The sequence below is a fragment of the Lagopus muta genome, chromosome 1, assembly GCF_023343835.1.
Source record: "Lagopus muta isolate bLagMut1 chromosome 1, bLagMut1 primary, whole genome shotgun sequence".
NCBI classification, from domain to species: Eukaryota; Metazoa; Chordata; class Aves; order Galliformes; family Phasianidae; genus Lagopus; species Lagopus muta.
This window is the reverse complement of record NC_064433.1, coordinates 78,953,318-78,972,517: the sequence shown is the minus strand read 5'-3', so window position 1 is coordinate 78,972,517 and position 19,200 is coordinate 78,953,318.

Here is a 19,200-nt window from a genome sequence, read left to right as displayed (position 1 = left end):
TTTAAATGTTTCTTGAATAGCAAGGCTTCCTGAATTATGGCTTCAGAAGGCTGTTTCCGTTTTGGGAAACTTTCCACAAGGCTGTCAAGAACAGCTAGCATGGCCATCAGCACTGCTAAGGAAAACAATCTTTCATATTCCTTATATATGTAAAAGAAGAAAGGTATTTAAAAAATATATATTTTTTTCCCTAAAAACACTATTCAATTCTTTTTCTATGAAAAAGGAAAAGGGGAGAGAACATAAAACTTCTTTCACTTTCCTGTTCAGTATTACAGTGCTGCAATACTTAAGCAGGGAACAGCTTTTCTTAAAGTTTGCAACCCCTCAGGACACAATCATCTCACAAGTTACAGTGATATGGCAGCAATGGCATATGTTTCCCCAGCCTCCCTGAACTTGCACATATGAAGTTGGATATAAGAAGTCTTTACCTACAGTTACTGCTCTGCCCACCAAATGCTTCCTTTTTAATTTTTTTTTTTATTTTTTTAATTTTTTTTATTCTCAGTCTCTAAATTTGTTTATATGATTTGCATAGAGCTTTCCACATGAGCTGCATTGGCCTCATGAAGGTGGACCAAGTCATCTCTTCTAGCATCAGGACCTATAGAGCTAATTTCTACATCGGTGAATTATCAGTGCAGTGTAATTAATGATGTACCCTGAAAGGGACAAAAGTTGAGCATGAATATTAGTGCAGGTCCCTTTTGAGTGTGACGTGGTGGGCTTAAAATATTTCTGGCAACAGAAGTCACTTAATGACTGGGTGCTAACTATTCCTTATGGTTAAATACAATAAACTGTCCTCCTCAGATTTTAATAGGACTTTTGTTATAACCAGGTACAACTTGCTAGGTAATGTGTTATGTAGTAACTGGAGAGACAGTAGGTGGTTGTGGATATGTGAAACCAAGACATCCAAATGGCAAGACCCACTTTCTGGATCGAGGCCATGGCATGCACAAATTGACAGACATAATCTGTAAGTGTGCTGCTTTAGTCTGTCCATCTAATGGCCAAAATCAAAGGAAGCATCTCCCTCAGGCTCTAACATTTGTGTTGTTCTGGCTAGCTATTGTTTTCCCTTTGCTCACATTTTCCATCAAGCTGAGCTACAATGTATGTAGCTTCTGTTGTTTATCATTAACATAACATGCAGAGCAGATCCAACTTCCTTTGTACGTACAAATAAGATTACATTTAAGAGCCTCTACCAACTTAGTTTACTGAGAGAGAAACATACAGGTCCCTACATTTAATTTCAGAAAAGATACTTTTGTAGCCTAGTCTATCCCACATGCATGTTTTTTCCAGGAGAATGATTTTTCCTCTCTATAGCCAATGATATAAGGATTCCTGGAAAAGCTCAAGATGAAATCCATTATTGTCTGTTAGTAAAATGACTTCCAAATTCCAGCTGGATGCTGTGCAAGAAAACTCTCTCTGCATTTGGTATTGCAGTTCCACTGAATTTTGGTAGTGGGATTTTAGAAGCAGTTCAGTACTGCCAGTCAGCAATAAAAAGTCCAATATCTGATATCTCAAGCTTTATCCCTGCCTCTTACATAGCAGATCACGTGTTTTTTATTCTTCTCCTTGAAGAAGTAAATCCAAAGAAAACATTTTCCCACCCTTGGAGAAAGTCAAACTTCTCAATCCCTCCATCACCCCATCCTCCTATACTTTCAAATCCTGTATCATTGCCTGCTTTCTTCTGTCACAAGAAGAGTATTTTTCCCAAGGATAGAGTCCTCCATGCAGATCTGCTCCCGTAGCACTCATACCATCATTGAGAATCTTACACAGTAGTAATGAACACTAACCACTAACCTTTCTCAACAGCCAAACAAAGCAAAGTCTAAATAAAAGAAATTTGAAACATTATACTCCTAATGCTGCAAAAACAAAACTGTTTCTAATGCGTTATAAAACAAACATTAACACTACAGAGGGTAAGCAGGCCTAAGATCCATGCCACAGAGTGCACTGACGGTATTGATAATAAGTGGTGGAAAGACATGGTATGTTAGTTTGTTTTTTAAAGGAGAAGACATTACTTCTAATAACCCATGCAATTTGAACTAGAATTTCAGTAATTACATTATTAGCATCATAATTCTTTGGCCTTGATGTCCTAATTCTGTGAACTTTCTGCAGATAATGCCTAATTGTGGAATAACTAAATTACAACAATGCAATTTATTCTGAAACTCTTCCTTCATTTTTAATTCTCTCTTTTCCAACCTAATTCCCTGTGGGCATATATGCCCCAGTGGATCTAGTTCAGTGAGAAGGTTTCCGAAAGGAAGGCTCAAAATAGTGGCTATTTCCCATACTATTTTGGCACCTTTCTCTTTCACACCTGTGCTTAAAATATGCTTGATGGAATAGTTGTGATTAAGCTTTCTAGTCCTAGGACTGTGTTCCAAAACTCTGCTATACCTTAAATTATCATCCACTAAATCCTTTATTCTTTCTTAAACCTGAAGCCAAACTATATTCACCTTACCTCTTACCAAACCAGAATGCTGTGCTTCTCTTTTTCTTCCTGCACCGATCCTGCTTCAAAAGTTTTCCTTGTTCTGCATTACCAAAATTCAAGAGGTTTCTGATCCTGTGAAATTTCCCCTTGCCAGCCCAGACCTTTGCCTATGTCAGCAGGCTGTGGTGTCACCAAGACTCAAAGCCAAGAGCTTCCAGCTTAGGGAGGACATGTCTGAATCACCAGAACCTCTCCTGCTGATCCTTGGTGCCAGATGTGGCTTATCTCTGATCTGTGACTCACCTGCCTGCCTGTGCAGCCTGGCAGTGCACTGTGAGAGCTCCTGGCACAGTGCTCCAACAAAAGTATTTACGCAAGATGCAGCCTTCTCCCTAAGATATCACCTACCCTGGAGTGCTTCCTTCCTAATGCATTCTTGAGTGGCTCCTCCCACCATTTCCTGGATGATATAAAATAGAAGAATGTGTGCTTACAGCACAGAAACTAGCCATATCCTGGCTGCATCAAAAGAAGTGTAGCCAGCAGGCCAAGGTCTGTCCTTTTCTCTGCTCTTGTGAAGCCCTATCTGGAGTACTTGCATGCAAAAGAAAGGTGTGGAGCTGTTGAAGCATATCCAAAGGAGGCTATGAAGATGATCAGAGGGCTGGAGCATCTCTCTTACTAAGAATGGTTGAAGGAACTGGTCTTGTTCAATCTCGTGAGGATTTCCAGGAAGATACAGCAGCCTTCCAGTTCTTAAAGAGAGCCTATAGAAAATGTGGAGAGGGACTCTACATCAGAGAGTATAGTGATAGGACAAGGGCTAGCAGCTTTAAACTAAGAAAATATGAGATTAGTGGAATTAGTTGTCCAGAGAAGCTGTGGATGCTCCATTCCTGGAAGTATTCAAGGCCAGCTTGTATGGGGCTTTGAGTAACTTGATCAAGTGGAAGATGCCCCTGCCCATGGCAGGATGGTTGCAGCTACGTGATATTTGTAATCCCTTCCAGCCCAATGATTCTGTGATTCTATATGAAATAAAAGAATGTATGAGGTCTGGGTGCTTCAGTACCTAATGAATTGAGTTGGCAACCTAGAATTTGGTCAGTCATCCTGTAGAAACTCAAATGAATACACATACATATATATATATGTAGTATCTAGTGATTTCTGAGAGAAGGACTAATTGGCATTTGAGCATAATGTGGAGAGATTTGATATAACCTCAAGATCAGCAGTTCAGCCCAATGTACTGACTGTGGTATCTGATCCATAAATCTGTCCGGCACTGATGTATTCTGAGCACATGCAAATCTACCAAACATCAGAAAGTCATTTTGACTGCCTGTCATCAGTTACCACAAAGAAAGACTGAGCAAAATGAAACAAAGCAGAATCTCCTAGCTTTCTTTAAAATCTATGTTGAAAGCCAACAGGAAGATTTTTTGGTGAACACGTCTTCTTCCATTTGCCTTGAGTTATCTTCTCTCTTCTTCATCATACCATAAACTCCTATAATAGCAACTTAAAGAAAGTACTGAAGAATTATTTTTTCTGCAAACTCCTATCAGTACAGTACCATTACTAGCAGAATGGATCAATAAAGTGCAACTTGTCTGGTTTCCTCTTATACAGAAGCCTGACATTTATATGATTTATTTGAACATCTTTTTTTTTTTTTCCCCAGCTTCAACTATTGCTTCCCAGGACTGAAAACTAATGAACTGATCTTGAAATGCTTTCTTCTGGTCAAATTATATTTAAACAGCACTAGAGAGATAGAGCTATGCCACCACGAAGTGTGAGAGCTTGGGTGTAATAAAAGGCCAAACCTGAATCACTCTAGAGCTGTTTTCATTATATTCATTATATTTTCCAGAGGTGATGGAATTTGATTTTAGTAATCATAATGTAACTTTTGCACAAAAGGTTCAACCAGCACTTTATGTAACTTTTTAGAGCTTAGTTCATGGGATTCCAAGCTGGTGCAAATATACCACTGTTATTTCAGGGCAGTAAGCTAGCTGTGGGAAAAGCTGATCAGTTTAGAAGCTATGAAAATATTGACTACTAAAGCTCAACACTTACCTCATTCAGACCTTGCCATTGGAGTTTAAGTAATTCTAGATATTTGGAACAGCAGGCTGAGGCCCAGATTTGAAGGCAGTTAGCTCCCCAGATACCTTGGAAGATCTGAGTTGATGCATATGGCTCACACACCTTCTGCCTTGCATTCTGCATCACTAGAGGAGTAATTGCATCTAATCAGAGAATTCTAATGTGGCAAGACAAGGCAGACTAAACTGTCTTACCCTTCTTTTTTTATCCAGAATGAGGACATTGGTGATACCCAGCAGATATGGTTGGCAGCACTTCTCATCCGATGATTCTAAGGGATTTCAATGAAACATCAGAAAGTTTATCCATCACACATTCATGTGTACTGTTCAAATCAGATACTTGGAGATCTTGACTACTGAACATTGCAAAAAGTGCTATCCTTTTAAATTTTCAGAAATGTGGCAAAGTGATAGAGAGCTTTATTGCGCCATAAAACAATTTATTTTCCTGAATGTTTGTGAGGAAAAGTATTGCTGCTGCTGCTTGGCTTTGGGAGGCATTGCTCAAGACTCCATTTGTGCCATTATTGATTATTTCATCAAATAACCAGGAACAGTGTGGCTTTCTGAATGAATGAATGATGTTTCTGATTTTATGAAGGATGGGATGAGAAGGCATGAAGAGAACAATGGAGGGATAAAGCTCAAAATGAGAACCTTGAGGCACAGCACATCACTGCTGCTACACACAGGTAGCAGTTTCTACAGCTGACAGATGAAAAGGCTGAGAGGGCTCAGCACTGAAAGACAGAAGTTTGAATCTGTGAGGAAACAATTCCAGATCCGCCCATGCAAATATCATGCTAATGGGGCATGGTGCTTGTGGAGCATGGCAATATTACCATAAGGGACAGTGCTGTGTTTAAAGTCTTTTTAAACTGAGCTACCTTGGCCTGCCTTAAATGATTTCCTTGCCTATCCTCCCATACCATTTAGACATCCATTTATGTATTTGGAATTTAAAGAATTGTCAAAAGAGTTAATACTATGCACAGATTTTAATCTATTTATTATCCTCAGTAGGGAAATACAATATTTTAACTGAGTCTTGAAAGGCTACCAACTTAGAATGGGAGCCCTGGAAGTCATTTGCATTAGGCTTTTTAAAAGAACAGCTAATCAATCTGATAAACATCAAGCTGGGGTTGTCTTGCCCAGCTCCTTGCTGGGATATTTATGATTGGCTACATCTTCAGATCTTCAAAAAGCATATGTTTTTTTGTTTGTTTGTTTGCTTTTTTGTTGTTGTTGTTAAAGAAAACATAAGATACTTCACAGTAGTGCATGTAAAACATAATTAAAAGAAATAAGGGACAATAAAAAGATAGTTGTAACATTAAATGTCCATATTTCAGCGTGGTTCTGTATTTATTTGTAAATCTGCAGCTACTAAACTCAGACTTGTTTCTTTACAGCAGTTTTCTTAACACAACGAAAGACTGTTCTCCTCTAAGCTAGTAGATGCTTGTAGGTTTGCATCTGTAAGAAGAAAAGTACAGGTATGGAAATGCAAACATTAGTGTGGGAGACCACAGCCTTATCTAACTGAAGCAAATAACTCGACTCTTTTGTGGAACAGAATTATATGTATTATATACTTGTCCCCCAATATAACTCTGTAACTGTAACTCAGAAAGAGGCTGCACACCCCAATCAGAGACAGCGGGATGAATGTGTAAGTGGTGAACCGTGAGACTATAATATTTTCTAAGTGAACAATTGGTTATTTCAAACTTAAACTTATGGCCTAGAGCTCTGAAAAACACTGATTATTACATTCTGCCAAGGGAGAATTCTCACCTTGTTTGTGGTAATGTTAGCTACCTCTGTTATTGGCTAGGTGGCAGTAGAGTTCATTTATGTATTAATACTCAGTGTGCTATTTTCTATACCAGTTTGAAATTCAGTTCACCCTCCTACTACACATCTGTGCATCCCTGTATTACTGCTGCTGTGCATTCTATTACATCCAGCAAAAAGCAATTTTCATTACCACAGCTCTCTATTTGTCTACTCAAGGAATGTGAAACCAAACCCCATTAATATGTCCCTTTTTAAAGAACAAAGTTGTAATTAACATTACAGAAATCACCAAGTGCCTGCTGTTCCAGGACAGTGAAAACCTATTTTTTTCTCAGCTCCCCAGGATTTTCTAAACTCATACATTTCCAGTGCTTTCTCTACTCACTTGTCTGAAATAGTTGATTTGGACAGGATTTGGATTGCAGTTTGCTGTCATAGTTATGTGTGCTCATGACATGATATTAGTCATCTTCAGGGTGATACTAGCAAGCAGTCAATAATCCTGGGAGCAGACACAGCTGTATCTGCACCAGGGCTCTTATGGCCACTTGGAGAATGTTGTGTAAGTGGTGGTTTAACTTCTCCAGCAGAAGGTGGTCTGCTCTGGGATGTACAAGGTGGTGGTCCAACCTGTCCAGCATACCTGTTGTCCTGTTTGGATAATCACACTGGCAAGGCTGCTGTAAAGGTTAACATACGAACATGCAGTGGAAGCTCTGGCACCTCACCTCTGTGGATTCCCAATAATATTATAAAAGCTAGTAGTTTGGAGTCCATATGAAATATACTACAGCAGAACCACTTGAGACTGAGGTTGTACAACCACCCTGACATGGCTCCAGTCTCCACCTTGATAGACACTGATAGAGGCAACACAGCCCAGCTGAAGCTGAACATCTTTAGGAGAATCAGGCAATGTGCTGATCCCACTACCATGCCGGAGACCAGCAGAACGCAGGGCCACACTGACTTTAATTTTGGACCTCTAAACAGGAATTGGTGCAGCTTGACAAGAATATGCAACTCTTATCTCCTTCTTACAAGGGAACTGTGCTGCAGGCTGCAGCTGCCTTCAACCCCACTGCTTCTACAGGCCACCTGTTGGTACAGGCACTCTCACACACAGCCTCAAACCTGAGGAGATTAGACTCATTCATATTTGAAATGACTGAGAAGAGAAGGGGGCAGGGAATGAAGGGAAAACTGTTAAAGTGGCTCAGGCTCAGCCCCCTCTGTGCTTCTCCCTTATGGACCCCCAGCCCCACTGAGCAGCTGCTTCCCCACCCCAAAACCCCTCAGAGCAGCTGCTGTCCGTCTGGCTGCCCTGGCCTCTTTGTCAGCTGTTTGATGTCACACATCAATCTTCCATCTTTCCTGCAAATCTCTGATGATCGAGTTTCACATTTCCAGGACTCTGGCTGTAAAGCCCCTTTCACTGATATAATTAGTAATTAGAGGAAAAATGTTAGCAAACTTCTCTTGGCATAAACAGACACTTAATCCCCATCTGTCAGATCAGGAAATTCACATTAGGGCAAAGGACCAATGCAGATTTTTGTATCATCTGAGGTGAGTGACCGCACACGCTCTCAACTACTTAATTAAGCTTCCTGCACAATAATGAGTGAATCTATTTTTAAGCGATTTCAATTATAAACTGTTTTTAGTGTTTTGAAAGTCACTGTGTCTTTACCACTAGAAACCCCTCTGGGCTTTAAAGAAATAGACTGCAGTCCTTGGTAAGAAGAGAGTAGTACTCATGACTTGCATTCAAACGCATGGCCTTTCACAGAGCTACTCTGCTGAGATGATCCCATTCAGTAAGTGCTCAAACACAATAGGTGATACAGACCAAGAATGGGACTTATTTAGTACAGTAGAAAAATGCATGGTGATATGCTGAGAGTGAAGCTGAAGACAGACTGGAAACAAGGCCCCATGTATTTAACATGGAACGCAGCTAATGGCTGGGGACAATTAGCAAGCCTTGTGATGACTGCCCTTCTCTGGAAAGATTCCAGACAAGAGTGGGTGTTTTTTTCCTTCCATAACAGATGCTACAGCTTGAAGATAAGCTAATTTAGGAAAGTTCGATGCCTTGTGTTATGCCAGAAGCCAGCACAGATGCTCGCAATGGCTTCTTCTGACTTTGTCAAGCATAAAGGGAATAAATGGTGTCAAACATAACTGGGGCTCAATGTATTGTTGCGTACAGTGCATCCTCTGGTCTTGTTGAGCTCTCTTTAAAAACTGCTTTCTCCCATTCTGCAAGGAATAAAATTCATACATGACTGAGAATCGTGCCTATCTGGTGCTTCTGTAATTGTACGAAGAAAAGCCAGCAGTTGTACAGCCGGACAAAAACTCAACAACAGTTAAGTTCAGAAATCATTTTCTGAGGTTTCTATTTCATTTACAGGTTTTTGGTGCAAAAAAAAACCAAGAAAAACAAACCAAGTCCCTGGCCATATTCTACACCTAAGTAAAACAGCCCTTAAATACAAAAACCCAGCACCGCAACCATTGCAATTCTTACATGCCTGAAGTTTGCTCTGTAGCCCAGTTCTGCCTACTTTCCCCAGAAGGAAAGAAAATTCTTTCCAGGCTTCTGAGGCAAATTACGCATAGCAGCACATGATTATTTCAGGCATGGACAGAAAAGCTGGGCTTGCTTGAGCCACACTCAGGTAAGGAGACATTACTTAATGGGAATTTAAAAATATGATCCGATTCTTCAAACAGTGAAGTCCTCATGCCAGTATAAAGCTTAGATGGATCTTCCCCTCAGACCTTGAAAGAGACATAGTGAATCATGCCAGCTGGAGCAGGGAAAGAAAAAGTTTCCTGAGAAAAATAGAACCCCCAAAGATTTTATCAGATATTTCTTCACATTGTTTCTGCAGAATGTGTAGCTGGAGAAGGGCTCAGACAAATTTTTATGATGGCTCGGTTTCTAGATACACTGAGCACTATGTCTCAGGGTACTGAAAATCAAACCGGACATTGAGTTCACCGTTAGATGCAAAATGTAAACTAATACAACATCACAGGAGAAATTGTAAGAAAAACAGAGCTAAATACTTACAGTAGCATAATCTCATACTTTCGACATGATGCATGCTTCACAATGCTGACCTTATTGTCAACACCTTAGAAGTCTTTGACCTTAACAGCTTAATGATATCCTCTTAAAATATTTTTTCAGAGTTTATGTTCCTAGGCCTCAAAGAGGAAAGGTGAACTCGCAGAAAAATAAACCAGTTATGTAGGTTCCTACTTGACATCCTTAATCTACAACTGATAACTTAAGATCACTTTCAGCAGCCCCTATCACTTGAGCTAACCAGAATAACTGGTAATGGCAGGAGTTTGCTATTTGATAAATGAATGAGCATTAGAAAAGGATGATGTCATACTATTCATATGATCACATCCTATTGGCTTTTGGAGGTAAGGGAAATCTGGACTCTGCTCTGAAGGGGTTTGCTGAGAAAGAAGACACTTGCTTCGGTGAGTGATTGCTTTGTGACCAAAGGGGATCCCCTCTGTCTGCTTCAAACAAGCCAGCCACAATCCTTTTTCCCTACTTCTGTTGCCTGATCCTTGCAGCAACTCTGTGTTTTCCCATCCGTAGAACCATGTTGTAGTTCCGTCCCTTCTTCTCTGTCTGTTCTATCACTATTAATTCCAGGAGCAATATCCATGAGAAACATCCTTCTTGACTTATGCATGCAGCACATGCACAAAATCCTTGGTGACTTCAGCTGCACAGCTCTGACCTATACATTTCTGAATGAAATCTTTCCAAATTGGCTAAGCTGTGATAATTTCCACAAGAAGAAAAAAAGGAACACTCCCAATTCAAAAGCTGTTCCATTAGAAAGGATCATGTTTTTCTTTCAAGCATTAGTACCTCTAGAGATTCCAAAAGAAACAAATTTATCCGATCATGTTCAATATGGGCAAAAATAAAAATGTTCATAAGTTCATTTTTCAATTTTGTTGTTGAATTTTCAGAATAAGTGTTTTATCATGAATATCACAATGCCCAGGGCAAGTTAGAGACAGAGAGAGAGGGGGAAGAGAAGCCAAAGCTAGTGGAGGTGTGGGAAGGAAGAAAACTATTCCAAAGATGTCAGTGTCTTTCTTTATCAGTGATAGCAGTAAGTTGTTAGCAACACGGTTATGGCATGGTACTCTCTTAAACTCTATTTATCCAATCTCCTCCTTCATTCTCCCTCTTCCCTAATTCCTTGATTTCATGATTTTAATTTAATTCTGTATCTGTTTTGTCTCCTGCTCTATGTCCTTATATTCTCTTCACACTTCATGGTATTTTTCTTTCCTATTCTACCTCTTAAATTTTCTCCTAAATCTTTTCTTTTGGTGTCTATTCCCTCTAGTTATTTTTTTCTTTCCTCCTCAAGCTGCTCCTTGGTATAACTCTTGCTATGAGGAAAAAAAAAAAAAGATGACAAGAACAATAAGTGGAAGGCCAGATGTTTGGACATCAGCATTCATTGTGCTCTGATTTTTGGTCATACACAAAATGTGCCCAGCTGTTGCACTAAGCCCTTAACCCATTCAACAAATCCCTGCTCTGCCTGCACTGAACATATTCATGCATAGAATCCCATCTGGATTTGCTCATCTCTTTTTAGGTCCTCTTATACTACCTTATGCTTGTATGTATTGAAGAAAGGGTTTTACAAAAAATATTTTGAGAAAATATGAGCAATCTTCTTCATCTGAGTTGAAAATCTCTCAAGTGACACTCTTTGACTCTGTGAAAGCAAGACATGTTTCCCCTTTCTTATTCTCTGTCCTCTCTATCTGTTCCTTCTTTCCCTTTCTCCATCTCCATTCCTTTGTGTATCTCTTCTGTCCTGTTGTCCCAGTTTTTGTACATTTGAAAGTCCCAGGCTGCTTAGTGATAACACCTGTCTAACCAGTTAAAGAGGGTGCAGATCTTACGGGAACTGTGAAGGGAGGCAGAAGCAGCTCTCTCCATGCAGTCTGAGATTGAGGGTTAATAGAAGGAAAATATTGATGTTTTATTAAATTACTCCTATAGGTCGGATCATGTAACAGGCCCAAGATCTAAACAATGATCCTGTTCTGGAGGAATGTGAGGTTCAGACTGATGAGATAAACCATTTGCTGGAATATCTCTCTGACTTCACTAAATTGCTTCCCTTATTTAATTACAAATTAATTGGAAACACTCCTTGCCCAGCGGAACAGTACTTAAACCTGGCTTGTTGATAGTATCCTAATTCTCTTTAACATTCCTGTAGACTCTCCCACGATTATGTCATCAATTTTACACTTCTTAGACTTTGGCAAAATCTTTTATGCAAGACTTATTAACATAAGCGAGAGAAATAGCTGCAGCCCTGGGATACAGAAATCCTCACTAATCCCAACCAAGATGATGCTGACATAGATAATAAAGTGGCCCATTTGCAACTGATGCAAATTTGGTAGCAGAGACAACAGAGCTCAGAAGAGAAGACAGTAACTCTGTTAGCAGACAGACTAGTATTCAGAAAGGAAGCCAGTGAAATCTATGAAGAAGAGGTTGAGTTATGGAATTACTCAAATTTAAAGCATCTAGTGAGCCATGTTTGTTCTGCCTATTGCGCTTCTAGTCTTCTGTCAGTACAAGATACTCACTGTTCTGTACTTCTCAGTGCTTAATATGATCTTCCTCTTGATTTTGTAAGTGAGGCAGAGCTTGCCTGAAGCAGACATCTCCACTCTGTGATAGGAAAATTTGGCCTGTGAAAAGTAGAAGAGTTTTGTGAAATCCCGAAGAATGAAGGTGCGAACTTTTCAGCTGAGCCATTGGACTCTCAGTATGGTGTGATGTATACTTGCCTATTGTAAAAGTAGCAGAAATGCAAATACAGAACCACAGTGAAAAAGTACTTAGCAATATCAAATTCTTATACCTATCAGCCAGCATCACTGAGTATTCTCAATACAGATAGCTCAACACTATATATGTGAATCACTGCCCATTGTTTCACCCACATAAAAGCTCCTCCTTTCCCTTCTATTCTATAGTTGTCCCTTTTTTGAAACACTAGTTATATAAATAATTTATATGGCATTTGAAAAAAGACAGATCTGTAGAATTTTAGACCCCATGATGGAGAAAGGGAAAAAAGATCTAGAGATTCAGCATCTGGATTGATCGAAGCACCTTCACTAATGTCAGTGGGGACAAGATGCAGGAAAGAATGGATCATTTGTGCAGGTTGGTCTTGGTTATTCTGGATCAAGTTGCAGTGTATCCTACAAAGCTGTACAAATCCCAGAGCTGTGGGACCTCCAGTCTTGGGAAGATACTCTTTGAGAGGGCAGGTACTGACTTCATACTCTCGTTTCTGCAGATATTTTTCAAGTATAGCACTCCATAGCACTTAACAGCAATCTGCTTCAGAAATAATGAAAGCATGAAAAGTAATGGCACAATGGCTATTGCCCTGCTAAAATCACACACTGATGAAGGTGATAAAGGCTGCATTAATATCACTGTATATGTGTCAAACAGCTGCAGAAGAGATTTAATTGTCTCACAGATAGAATAATAGAATCATAGAATACTTAGAGTTGAAAGGGACCTGTGAAGGCCATGTAGTCAACCCCCCCTGCAATAAGCAGGAACATCCACAACTAGAACAGGTTGCTCAAAGCCTGGTCAAGCCTGGCCTTGAAAGTCTCCAAGGTGGACATAATTCAGAGATATCTCTGTGCTGTTGACGGGGAAAGCTGACACTGCTCATGCTAAGAGTTTTTCATTTAATAGGGGCTTTTACCTTGGAGGAACTGGAAGGCATTGTCCAAAGGTGTACATTTGGCTGGATTGTTTAGCCAGATTCTTGAGAAAATAAGATGGTAAATATGGCCTGGAATGCTATTCAAGGAAGCAGCTCCACTTTTCATCTAGTGCTTGCTTCATGCTGATGGCTTCCATCTTAGAAACAGGTGAGTGTTCTGGTAATGGATTTGGGATCCATCTTGGTCCATGGTGGTGTGAGTATGTGAATCTTTATTTGTGCATGGAAATGAAAACCCAGAGCAGCTGCTCAGAAACAGATAATCACAGAATCACAGAATCATAATCACAGAATCATAGGGGTTGGAAGGGACCTCCAGAGATCATCGAGTCCAACCCCCCTGCCAAAGCAGGTTCCCTACACCAGATCACACAAGTAGGTGTCCAGGTGGGTCTTGACCATCTCCAGAGAAGGAGACTCCATGACCTCCCTGGGCAGCCTGTTCCAGTGCTCCGTCACCTCACTGTAAAGAAGTTCTTGTGCACATTTGTACAGAACTTCCTATGCTGCAGTTTCTGGCTTTTTCCCGTTGTCCAGTCTCCACACACTGCTGAAAAGAGTCTGGCCTCACCAATCTGCCCCCTACACCTTAGGTATTTATAGACCTGGTCATCAAATGAATGAAAAATAAAGAAAAACAGGTTTTTGGCTAGTTCCACTCTGCCATGCTATCAGTGGAACCTCTTTTCTTTCTAGTGGAGGCCAGTACCAAGGGTGATGGTGGGGCAGGACAGTCCTCTGCAGCTGGGCTTTCACAGTTACCTGCTCTCTAATTCAGCAAGTCTATGTCTCCATGTATGAACAGCATCACATCACATGCACTGCCTTTTCATCTGCCAGAGAGATTTTAAAGGTGGCTTTTCCTGTAGATGGTTGCTCAATACAAATAAATTTGATTCACCTCCCCCTAAACCATACTCAAGAAATAGGGATTGCGAATCTGGGATTACAAAAAATGTCTGAGCATGTTTAGGTAGTCAGTTAAGAGAAGCACTGTATTCATGGATACAGCAAAGAAAAGGCTGCTTTTCTTCAATTAATATAACCAATGACCTCGAAGATTTCAATCTGAAGCAGAGTACAATCTTGAGTGTTTGCAGTGTCTCTGGGGACTTCAAAATAAGGAAAACCCAGCAGATCTTCTAGCCAGTGACAAATGACCCAGGATTTTCAGAGATCCTCCCAACTTGTAATGACTGGCTATCTGTATCACTGCATATGTTTTTCTAAAAGTCAATTCACAGCAACAAATTCACTCTTTCTAAGTCTAAAGTAGTTCCTTTCTAATTATTTTGACATGCTTGGTGTCACCCTAACAAAAATCAGAAGGACTAATTTCTCTTTAATTACATGAAAGGGAGCAAGAGACCCAAAAGTTAGTTAGCTAGTTAGGGCAGAGGAAAGAAAATGCTCACAAACTGCTGACAAGATTAATATGCAGTTGATGGAAAGCGCTTTCACACCAGGGTGCCAACAAATAAACACAATTCATAAATATCATCCCTGCTGTAGTGGATAAGGGTGGATTCCCAGCGACAGAGAGAGAGGGAGGGAGAGACATTTAGGGAGGGCGAGAGACCTGTTTGCCCTGTGAAGCTTCATGTCCAAAATTCCTCGGATGGAACCTGATAGCAGGGGGACTAACCGGGCCAGAGGGTTAGTGCTTTCCACGTTAAAAAAAAAAAAAAAATTAATTAAAAAAACAACAGGGAAAGGAGGCTGGGGCAGGGGAGGTTGAGGACTGTGTGTGAAAACCTGGAGATCAAGGCTTTGTGCAGCTGCTCTGGGGCTGGGAGCTTCCACCTGCTGTGAGCACTGAGCTGACTTCATGGGTGCTGCAAGATTTCCACAACGGAGGGACAAAGGGGAAGGGTCTTCTCCTTGCATGGAATGTGGTGGGAGGTTGTCCCATACACAAGTAATGTAAAAACATCCCAGTAATGCAGGTTTCCTCAAGAGAGAGAAAAGCAGTGTAGGTGAGGGAGAGTGGACAGTGAGTCAACAGAGCAAGCATGCACTTTTTTCTACATGCTCAACAACGTGCTGCTCAATGGCCACTTCATGATCAGTTTACAACATATGTGGACCCCAATTATTTTTCCCATTCCTTTCAAATTTTCAAATTCTCTGCTTCTTCTGTCACTCCATAACTCCTTCTCCCTTCCATGATGCCTTATTCTAATATTGAGAGAAATGCTGTCCTTCTGCTTTCAACCATCCATTAAAAATGCAATTTAGATAATATTTCACCTAAGCTGCGGTGTAATTGCTAGACCTAGCAATTGAACAGCATTGGATTATAGGTCAATATATGTATCAGCAGAGCTGATTTAGTGATATTGTTCACTAATGGAATCTTAGCTTTAAAACTTCACTTCCCATCAGAAAACTATGACAGTAAGAGCACTCTCTCTGTATTATGACTAAGTTGTCACTGTGACTACACTGCTCATAGAATGGCAAAAAACCTTTGCTGAAGTCAACAGGAATGCCACCATTACTTAAAAAATGATAAGTTTGTGCTTGTTTTCTTTATGATCAAAAGCACAGACTTCTTCATCCTGTCCTGCAGCAAGTCACTGCTGCAGTCCTATCACAGCTGTACAGCTGTGCCACAGCTGTGTCCCCCCAGGTCTGCTTCCCACTCCTCGCAGCCTTCGGCCATACAATGTCAGGGGAAGGCTGACAAACAACACACAAGACTTGTACAAGACTTTCAGTGACTACAAATGACAATAACTGCACTCCCTTATCTATACAAAAGGGAGTGTTTTAATTGAGATTTCTAAAGGAGCAGTCCTTCTCCTGCAGGACACGGAGGGATGGCTGAAGTCCTCTAGCTGATGCTTGTAACTTCGTGATTCTATTGGTCTGGTAGCTTTGTGATCCTGCAGGAGGCTGACAGCTCTGTCTGTGTAACAGCTAATGCCTCTCTGCTGACCTGCAGGGTCAAGGACATCTCGCTGATCTGGGGATGACAGTAATAGTTCTGTTGACAGATGCATTTCACCAGCTGTACAGCCACTTGGTGGGACTCAGAGTTAACCCTTCTTGTGCCACTTGACACCAGTGCCTCACAAATAACTTGTGTGAGACAGATCACGTACAGCCCCTTTGCCCTGCAGAAAGTTCAAATGTCTTCAAAATAAATTTCCTCAAAATTCAGAGAAGAAATAAGCAGCTTCTAAATGCCAGGATCTCCCTTCACCTTCTCCTAGATGTAGTCTGTTTATCTTTATGCCTCTTCCCTACATTTGTTTTCTCTCTAACATCTGCTTGATAGTTCAAATGTTTAGTTAGATCCAGGTCTGTCCTTGATTCTTCTCCCTGCATTTGTGACCACGACTTCTCGCAGTGGCAAGGCTGACTCATGTTCTGAACTGGTGATCCTGGTTGGTTGCTATTTACCCTATATCCATCCTGCTCATGCACACAAACAGGGAGCTGGGAAAGTATTCCTCGTCAAAAATACTTCTACCTTTGAATCTACAAGTCTAACAAACCCAGGCTGCAATTCCATAGACAGCAAGCATGCGCCTTGTGTTTCAAGACTGGCATTCAAAAAGATTGGCAAATCAAAATAGGTGGCAGGTCTGAATTTGAAGGAGAAAAATCTGGTGCCTTCTGACATCTCTTGACCCTGGATCCTTTTCTCTTCCATTCCCTCTTCCATATTTTAAAGTTTGAACATTTTGATAGAACTAATATCTCCTCTCTGGATTGTACAAGTACTGTTGGAATTTACTTCAGTGTAGATAGAAAGTGGTAGAAAAAAATGCAATTGAAGAAAGGGAAATAAAGGTAAAATATGTATAATTTTGTTTTATAAGAACAGTTGCAACACATACAGAATCTGACAGGTAAAAAAAATTTTCTGTTTTTACTTTTGCTACTGACATTTTAGTTCCATTTTAAACACACATTTTTTATTTCTTTCTGATTCCTTTTTTTCCTTATTCTTGATTTTCCACTGACTTTACTGAATTGCTTTGACTACTCAGGATTCTTTGTAGAGTAAACTGGCACATCTTTGTCCAGATCCTAACAAATCTATGCATTATACATAAAATATGTATTGGCCATGTGCCTACAGCTACAGCCAGTAGCACAGCTTCCAACAGCACACACCGCTCTCTTCCCCTCCTAATTAAAAGTACAGTCCACAACTTAATTTCCCACTAAGAGCGCAATATTCCTTAACACCCATTCTAATAGAGATTTTGTAAGGACCCTAAGCTACCAGTATGATATGAATCAATACAAACATCCTCACCGCACCCTTCAACTTTATTAAATTAAGGAAAATTGATCTATCTCCAAAGCCACTCTCTAGGCTTACTAACCTTCCCTGCCCTGGATTTAAAGAAATAGCGCATATGTCTACATTGCCCTCTATCAAACACAGTCAATTTGTCAAGTTTGAAAAAATATGCCAAAAGGAGATGAGAAATGTTGAGAGCCTTGTGTTCATGTGCATTTAACCTTTGCAGAATATGCGTTTTTAGTCAGTAGCAGTAAAGTCATAACGTTTTCCAACCAGTGGTTTTGCAATTTATCCTAAGAGGGGAAAAACTAAACATTCTTTTTTTGTTTCACCAGGAGGCAAAATTCAGCAGCCTGACCCTGCCTTGGTTTCCTGTGGTCAGAAGCCTCCCTCTATCGACCAATGATGTCACTGTCTAAGAGAAGTAAGGTCTTGTTAGAATCCAGGGCAGGAGCCAATCTGCCAGGGATCTGGGACCAATTGCAAAATGGCTTTGAAAATGCAAACAACAACAACAACAAAAACATCTGTGTGGTTTTGAATTGTTCCTACATTGTCTTATTTTTTTGTTAATCAAATGCACATTTAATGCTAATGAAAGAAATAGTCCAGCAGGGCTAGCAGATTAAGTTCTGCTTGTTTCTATAGCATAAACTGCCTCCTGTCATTGTATCGCCATTCCTAACCATACTGAAGAATGGAATGACTTTGGCCTACATAGTTCTCACGTGAAAGGCCTTCCAGTAAGGGCTGTGGAAAGCTGAATTGGTGAGATCTAGCATTCGGGGAGGAATGAACAGTGTTGGCTGTACAAACACAGCTGTCATTTAAAGTCACTCTGGAGAACTAGGATAAATTTACTGACCTCTATTTTATAGTTGTATATAGTATATACATGTATAATGTACAACATATTTTATAATTTCATATGTGTATGTATTTTATAGTGAGATTCTCTCAATATACACCAGTATGTACACTCATTTTGATGCCTACATAAATAACATGACAAGAAAAAAGCCCCAACAATTAAATAGCAATTAAACAGATGAATGCTCTGTATTTATTTTTCGAACAGGTTTATCAGGGAAAAATAAATATAGGACTGTATTTCTTTGTAAACTCTGTATACTAGACAACTGTGAAGCAAACTCAGGCAGGACCCCTTCTCAAACATGCACTGACCTGAGTCATCATGATGATAGAACAGATCCTCACTCCATGGAAGTCAAGACAGTGCCATTAGATTCAGTGCAGTGATGATGAGGTACTACAAGTAGATTCCTGACTTGTCTGTGATGAACACCCAAAGTTCAGGGCTTTGCCATGTGTACTGACATGCTGATTTATTAGTAAAACTTAGGGGTGCTCAGGAGAACTGAGTGAGGTATGCTGTGTTGCTATTTTGAGTTGTTAGGAAAGCAGCAATGTGCACCCAGAGACATTACCAGGGTTGCTCAGAAAGTGCAACTGGGGAGCGTGAATTAAGAAAATGTAGAGAGCAAGCAAGCTGAGGAAAAGAGGTGAGTTTGAGCATATTTCTAGGCTTACAAGACTACAGCTGTGGGAATAATTAAAAAGCACACTTTTTGGACAATTTATTTTTGAAACTCTGCAAAATTTGTCAAATCATTTATTTGATGAGCATTATTTGACCAGCTGTATGCGGAGCCACACTGGAGT